Source organism: Schistocerca gregaria, chromosome 6, assembly GCF_023897955.1.
Source record: "Schistocerca gregaria isolate iqSchGreg1 chromosome 6, iqSchGreg1.2, whole genome shotgun sequence".
NCBI lineage: Eukaryota > Metazoa > Arthropoda > Insecta > Orthoptera > Acrididae > Schistocerca > Schistocerca gregaria.
Genome location: NC_064925.1, coordinates 488,509,699 through 488,516,238, shown reverse-complemented (window position 1 = coordinate 488,516,238; position 6,540 = coordinate 488,509,699). Strand labels below are relative to the sequence as shown.

The following is a 6,540-nucleotide window of genomic DNA, read 5'->3' as shown; positions in this document are numbered from 1 at the left end:
GTCGACAGCAAATCAAAACCGACGATGAATGTTCAGATATACATGGCGACGTCACATGCAGAGATAGGGAGAGTATTTGAGGATATTGAAAGGTTAATAATATAGTACATAAAGGGAGATGAATATCTGATGTGCAATGCAGTTGTAGGGGAAGAAGTAGAAGAAAAGGCTTAGGACAAGGATTGAGTGACGAGAAAGCCTAATTGAGTTCTGTAATAAATTTGAGCTAGCAATAGCGAATACTCTGTCCAAGTACCACAAGAGCAGTATGTGTACTTGGGAAAATCCGGGTGATTCAAGAACGTTTCAGTTAAATTGTTTCATGGTCAGATAGAGATTCCGAATTAGATACGGGATTGTGAGGCATACCCATGATCAGATGTAGACTCAGATCAAAATGTGGTAGTGATGAACAGTAGGCTGATGTTCAAGAGATTAGTCAGGAAGAATCAATACGCAAAGAAGTGGGATACGGAAGGAATGACGAGATACGCTGGAAGTTCTCTAAGGCAGTAGATGCAGCAATAAAATGGTTTAAATGGCTCTAAGCACTATGGGACTTAACATCTGACGTCATCAGTCCTCTAGACTTAGAAATACTTAAACCTAACTAGCCTAAGGACATCACATACATCCATGCCCGAGGCAGAATTCGGACCTGGAACCGAAGCAGCAGCGCGGTTCCGAACTGAAGCGTCTAGAACTGTTCGGCCACAGCGGTCGCCCACAGCAATAAAGAATGGCCCAATAGGCAGTACACTTGAAGAGGAATGGACATCTCTAAAAACGGGGAAACACAGAAGCTGCAAAGAAAAACATAGGTCCAAAGAAGGTAACTGCGAAGAAGCCATGGGTAACAGAAGAAATACTTCAGTTGACTGATGAAGGAGGAAAGTACAAAACTTGTTAGGGGAATTCAGGAATACTGAAATACAAGTCGCTGAGGAATGAAATAAATACGAAGTGCAAGGAAGCTAAGACGAAATGGCTGCATGAAAAAATATGAAGAATTTGAAAAAGAAATGATTGTCGGAAGGACTGACTCAGCATATATGAAAGTCAAAATAATCTTCGGTGAAATTAAAAGCAAGGGTGGTAATATTAAGAGTGCAACGGGAATTCCAGTGTTAAATGCAGAGGAGAGAGCGTATGGGTGGAAAGAGTACACTGAAGGCCTCTATGAGGGTTACTAGTAGTGGTTCAAAGTACCCTCCGTCTTGAACCGTATGATGGTTTCCAGAATATGCCTGTAGAATAGTAGTTCTTGTAGTAACTCCACACATACTCGCAAATGCATGGTACAGATTGACTATCGTCTGTGATTGTCGTGCGTCCGGTAGAGGGAATATTGAATATTTGTGAAAGGTAAATGACAAATTTGATTCCAAATATAACATTAAAAACTATTGCAAGTTTCTGTGTGCATGCATGTGAAAGGTATAACCGTGTAAAATCGGATGTTTTTCCTGAAAATAAGAACTTTGTAGCTCTATGCCCAAGTTAAAATTTATCACACGTTTCTGTCGACATTCGTGTAGCAGATATAGTCTTGTGAAATCTGATGAATCGTTTTGAACCATTCTGCAATATGCGATTGTTATACCCTGTTATATTGCAAATTATACTAGGCAAACAAAAATGCTGTAGCATCTTTTTTTTTGTCATTAGCCCTCTGAGCAGTGCACGGCTCGTGTTCTTGCCGTTTATTCATTGGCGTCTCCTATTGCGGTACTGCAGCCTCGTTTTCTTATACCATTTACTGGCATCACTAACTTCCTTGCCCGTGAGCGGCAGCAGCAGTGCGTATCGGTTAAGTGCACTGTCGTACCATCTCTGGAGCGACGGATAGTATTTCCGGGTCGTCGTGTGTCTGGCAGTGAGTTGGAGACGGACCAGCAGTGCAGTCGGGACGCAGCAGCTGTGAAGTCGGGGGACGGAGCGCCGGTGAGGCGCCGACGGCAGCCGGCACGGTAGCTCACCGTGTTCGGTCAGAGGGTTAGCTGCCCTCTGTATTAAAAAAAAAGATCAACAACGAACTTAAACCGATGTCGTACGACGTCCGCCCCGAGCAGGCTCCCGGACACGAAAGATAAGTTATCCTGTCACTTGATCCGTTGAATGTCTGTCGGTTGTTGTCGTCGGACAGACAATGGTTCTGCCGACCGCCTGTCTCACCTAAGCGAGGGGTAGTGTTTGAATTCCAGGCCGACCCTCAGAACTTCTGAGCGCCCTTGGGTGTACTGCCTTTTCTTATTTGCCTGTTGTTGTTTGTACTTGTATGGCTTCTAGCCGATTTTCAAATTAAGGTTGTTTTGCCCTTAAGGCGTAAGATTATTTAGGCCTTCAGCCTAATTTAAAGAACTGTTTCATGTAAGACCTTTGAAATTTTAAAGGTTTTAATGTTGCTGAATTTTAAGTGATGGGCCTTCAGCGAATTTTGAGTTTGAGTCGTTTTGCTCTTAAGGCCTTCAGTCTAGTTCAAAGAACTGTTTCCCGTAAGGCCTTTGGCATTTTGAAAATTTTATATTGAATTTTAAGTGTTGAGCCTTCAGCCGATGTTGAGTTTCAGTTGTTTACTCTTACGGCCTTCAGCCTAAATTAAAGATTTTGTTTCACGTAAAGCCTTTGGTATTTTAAAAAAATAATGTTTTGGAGCTTTAAGTGTTAGGTCTTCAGCCGATTTGAATTTAACTTGTTTGCTCTTCTAGTGTCTGATTCCTTGGGCCTTCAGCCTAAATAAATAACTGTTGTAAGATAAAATGGAAATGTCGTGTGACTGGGGCCTCCTGTCGGGTAGACCGTTCGCCTGGTGCAAGTCTTTCGAGTTGACGCCACTTCGGCGACTTGCGTGCCGATGGGGATGAAATGATGATGATAAGGACAGCACAACACCCAGTCCCTGAACGGAGAAAATCTCCGACCCAGCCGGGAATCGAACCCGGACCGATAGGTATGACATTCCGTCGCGCTGACCACTCTGCTACCAGGGCTTACCTTTTAAATATCTGATTATGCTTGCGTTATAAGTTATTGGCTTTCAGTCATTTTAAAATTTATGTGGTTTTTAGCCCTTAATTAACTCCCAAAGATTAAAGCTGTGTGTTTAAAACAAAAACCTTTTTTGTGCTCTTGTAATGTTTGATCAGATAATAAAGTAGTATGTTCGAGTGTAGCTGACAGTCCCTTGGTTTGGCTCTTTTCCACAATTTAAACTACCTGTCCTGTTTTGCGGGTTTAGCAGGGCGTCTCATCCTCTGAAGCCAACGGCCTTGCCGCAGTGGTAGCACCAGTTCCCGTCAGGTCACCGAAGTTAAGCGCTTTCGGGCTGGGTTAGCACTTGGATGGGTGACCATCCGGTCTGCTGAGCGCTGTTGGCAAGCGGGGTGCGCTCAGCCCTTGTGAGGCAAACTGAGGAGTTTGAGAAGTAGCGACTGTGGCTACGAAAACTGACAATAGCCGGCAGAGCGGTGTGCTGGCCACATGCCCCTCCATATCCGCATCCAGTGAATCCTATGGGCCGAGGATGACGCGGTGGCCGGTCGCTACCGTTGTGCCTCCATGACCTGTTCGGGAGTAGTTCTAGTTTTTTTGTTTTGATGTGTCCCGCTAAGAATTCCTTTCCTTTGCCAGCCTTTTTATCTCAGTGTAGCACTTGTAACCCACGTCCTCAGTTATATGCTGGATGTGTTCCAATCTCTGTCTTTCTCTACCGTTTTTACTCACTACAGCTCCCTCTACTGCGATTAAAGATAGTCCCATACATCTCAACACCGGTCCTATAATCGTATCCTATAATCCTACCCCATTTTCTTGTCACTGTTTTACACATATTAATTACCTCGCCGGTACTGCGGAGAACCACGTATCAGTTCACCTAATTTTCAAACTTCTTCTGTAGCACCGCATACCAAATGCTTCGACTTTCTTCTATTGCGGTTTTCCCGCAGTCCATGTTTCACTACCATACTGTGCTATGCTCCAGACGTACATTCTCAGAAATTTCTTCTTCAAATCAAAGAAGTAGGCTTCTCTTGGCCAGGAATGGCCTGTTTGCTTTTGCTAGTCCGCATACTCTCCTTGCTCCATCCTACATGGGCTATTGTGCTGCCTACGAAGCAGAATTCGTTAAAATTACCAAATAAGCAGTAACCAGTCGCAAAACCATGTTTTATTTATCTACTTTTGCAAATCGATTTCAACTGATTAACAGCCATCATCGGCTCTTTCAACGAATATGTGCCCTAGGTAGTAAAACAGTCTTAAGCAGAGGTCAAACATAAACTGTTGTTTGACCTCTGCTTAAACATACACTGTTGTTTGACCTCTGCTTAAGACAGTTTTACTACTCAGGGCACATATTCGTTGAAAGCACCGATGATTTTTGTTAGTTAGTTGAAATCGATTTGCAAAAGTGAATAAATAAAACATGATTTTGCCACTGGTTGCTGCTTACTCGGTAATTTGATGGTTTACGGTCGCTGCACAACTTGGGAACCACATGGAGCCCATCATTCAGAATTCGTTAACTTCATCTACTTCGTGATCACCAGTTTTGATTTTAAGTTTCTCGCTGTTCTCTTTTTTGGTACTGCTCATTACTTTCTCTTTCTTCGATTTACTCTCAATCCATATTCTGTGCCCATTGGACTGTTCATTCCGTATAAGGTTTCTGTAATTCTTCTTCAGTTTCACTGAAGATAGCAAATCTTGTGACTGATATCCTTTCACCTCCAATTTCATGCCACTCTTGAACCTTTCGTTTCTGTCATTGCTTCTTCGATTACAGATTCAACAGTAGGGCGAAAGACTACATCGCTGTCTTACACCTGTTTTAATCCGAGCACTTTGTAATTTGTTTTCCACTCTAATTGTTCCCCCTTGTCTTGTACATACTGTACATCAGTCGTCTTTCCCTACAGCTTACCTCTACTGTTATCAGAGAGTGAAACACCTTGCACCATTTGACACTGTCGACTGCATTTTACAGGTCGACAAATCCTATGAATGTGTCTTGATCTTTCTTCACTCTTACTTCCATTATCATACGTAACATGAGAACTTCCTCTCTGGTGCCTTTCCCTTTCCTAAACCCAGTATGATTGTCATGTTACAGATCCTTGTTAGTAACCAGGATGCATGAGCTGTTAAGCTGATTGTGCGATAATTCTTGCACTTTTCCACTCTTATGGCATTACCTATGTTAGATAACAGTACAACGTTTCGATTTTCCTCTAAGTCTGTGCCAGATTCTATAGTAGTAGAGTGGTACTGAGTATTAACTTTCTACAGTGATTTAATTGTATTGGGTAAATAAAAAAATTGAGCACCATCACTAAAATTGTTATCACATGACGAAAGTCAGTATTTTAAATTTTTCACTTCTCGTGTCTGACATCGCGCTAGCAGGAACAAAGATAAATTATTCAGTTCGTGCCGATAAAAGACAATACGGAAACAGTTCCGCTAGCAGGAGGCTGGGTCCCCTAGTGAGTGATTGTAATCAGCACCCACAATGTATTTGCGAAACAAAGGGGTGATGGAGATAATGGGATACAGCAAATACAGTGTACAGTTCGCGCTGGTCGGAAACGGGTTAAACGTTTATTAGATGTATGAAGCAGTAACGCACTGGACACATTATCTGCTTCATCAGCGATGCTGCGCTGGACAAAAAAATAGCCGTGGCTGGAATGTATCTACGTTCAACAGAATTGACAGAGTGATTACATCAGGCTCGTCAGTCCATTTGCATTACACACTTCCTCATTATGTTTGCACATTGAAATTAATAAATTGATGCAATATGCTGTTTTCGCATTTACGTTAGCAAGAAAGATAATACGTACGCATTAGATCTATGGCGATACCTCTAACGGCAAATGATATTTCAACAAGCCACATCAGCATGTAAAACACCGAGGCGACAAAAGTCCTTGTTTAGCGAAATGCACATATACAGATGTCAATAGTACTGCGTACACAAGTTATAAAGCGGCAGTGCTTTGGCAGAACTGTCATTTGGACTCAGGTGGTTCATGTGAAAAGATTTCCGACGTGATTATGGCCGCACGACGCGAATCAGCAGACTTTGCTAATTGGAGCTGGATGCATCGGACATTCCATTTCGAAAATCGTCTGGGAATTCTATATTCAGAGATCGACAGTGTCAAGAGTGCGGGAGAAAACCAAATTTCAGACATTGCCTCTCACCACGGACAGCGCAGTGGCCGACGGCGTCCACTTAACGACCAGAGCAGCAGCGTTTTGCGTAGAGTGGTCACTGCTAACAGACAAGTAACACTGTCTGAAATAATTGCAGAAATCAATTAGGAGTGCACGGCGAACGTGTCCGCTAGGACAGTGGGGCGACATTCGACATCAATAACACGACAGCAGCTTTTGCTAACATCACGACATCGCTGGCAGCGTCTCTCCTGGGCTCGTGACCATATCAACTGGACCCCACACGATTGGGAAACCATGCCTGGTAAGATGAGTCCCGATTCAGTTAGTAAGAGCTACTGGTAGGGTTCGACTGTG

General features: G+C 43.1%; 1 pseudogene; it reads left to right on the top strand.

Annotated features, from left to right (window-relative positions):
- Positions 1–3,259: 3,259 nt before the first annotated feature.
- On the top strand, positions 3,260–3,377 carry LOC126279282 (5S ribosomal RNA; annotated as a pseudogene).
- The last annotated feature ends 3,163 nt before the right edge of the window (positions 3,378–6,540 follow it).